Source organism: Perognathus longimembris, chromosome 4 (assembly GCF_023159225.1).
Source record: "Perognathus longimembris pacificus isolate PPM17 chromosome 4, ASM2315922v1, whole genome shotgun sequence".
NCBI classification, from domain to species: domain Eukaryota; kingdom Metazoa; phylum Chordata; class Mammalia; order Rodentia; family Heteromyidae; genus Perognathus; species Perognathus longimembris.
In genome coordinates this window covers 67805571-67806388 of record NC_063164.1, presented here as the reverse complement: position 1 = coordinate 67806388, position 818 = coordinate 67805571, and positions in this window count along the sequence as shown.

The window sequence follows — 818 nt, the reverse complement described above, 5'->3', positions numbered from 1 at the left end:
TTAAAATGCCTGAACTCTCTCATTTTCAAAAAATTTTTCATTGATATTGTATAGGTGATATACAGAGTGGTTACAGTTATATCAGTCGGGTAATGAGTACTTTCTTTTTGAACCATTCCTCTTCCCTCACTCACAGTTTTTCCCTCCTATCCCCACCCACAAGATGTGTATATATAGTTCATTTTCCACATGATGTCTAGTAAGTACAACTGTTCTTTTTGTTCACTCTTTATTGCATCTTTTCTGTACCTCCTCTACCCTCCCAAAGACAAGACAAAAGGAAAAGACAACAAAAACAGGAGTAACAACAAAAAAAACCTGAGTTCATCTCATGACATATTATTTTATATGATCATATGCACATAGTTATTGAGCCTTTGTGATCTGGCCCTGTGAATGTTTGGAGACCAGCATAATTTATCATGTCCCAGTATATTTTTTAACCATTCAGTGTCTTTAATTATAGATTTATGGGCACATTCTATTTACCACAAATGAGGGAAACTGCATAACCTATATTTCTTTGGGTCTGGCTTACTTCATTTAATAAAATTTTCTCCAAATCTTTCAATTTCTTTCTAAGTGGTACAATATCATTCTTCTGACGGATGAATAGAATTCCATACCACATTTTCTTTTTTGTTTAATTTTGTCAAGATAATTACAGAGCGGTTACAGTTATATATGTAAGGTAATGAGTACATTTCTTGTCAAACTTGTTACCCCCTCCCTCATTTTTCTCCCACTTTCTCTCTCCCCCACCCCCACCCCCAAGTTGTATAGTTGATTTTCCAACATATTGTCTTGTGAGTATTGCT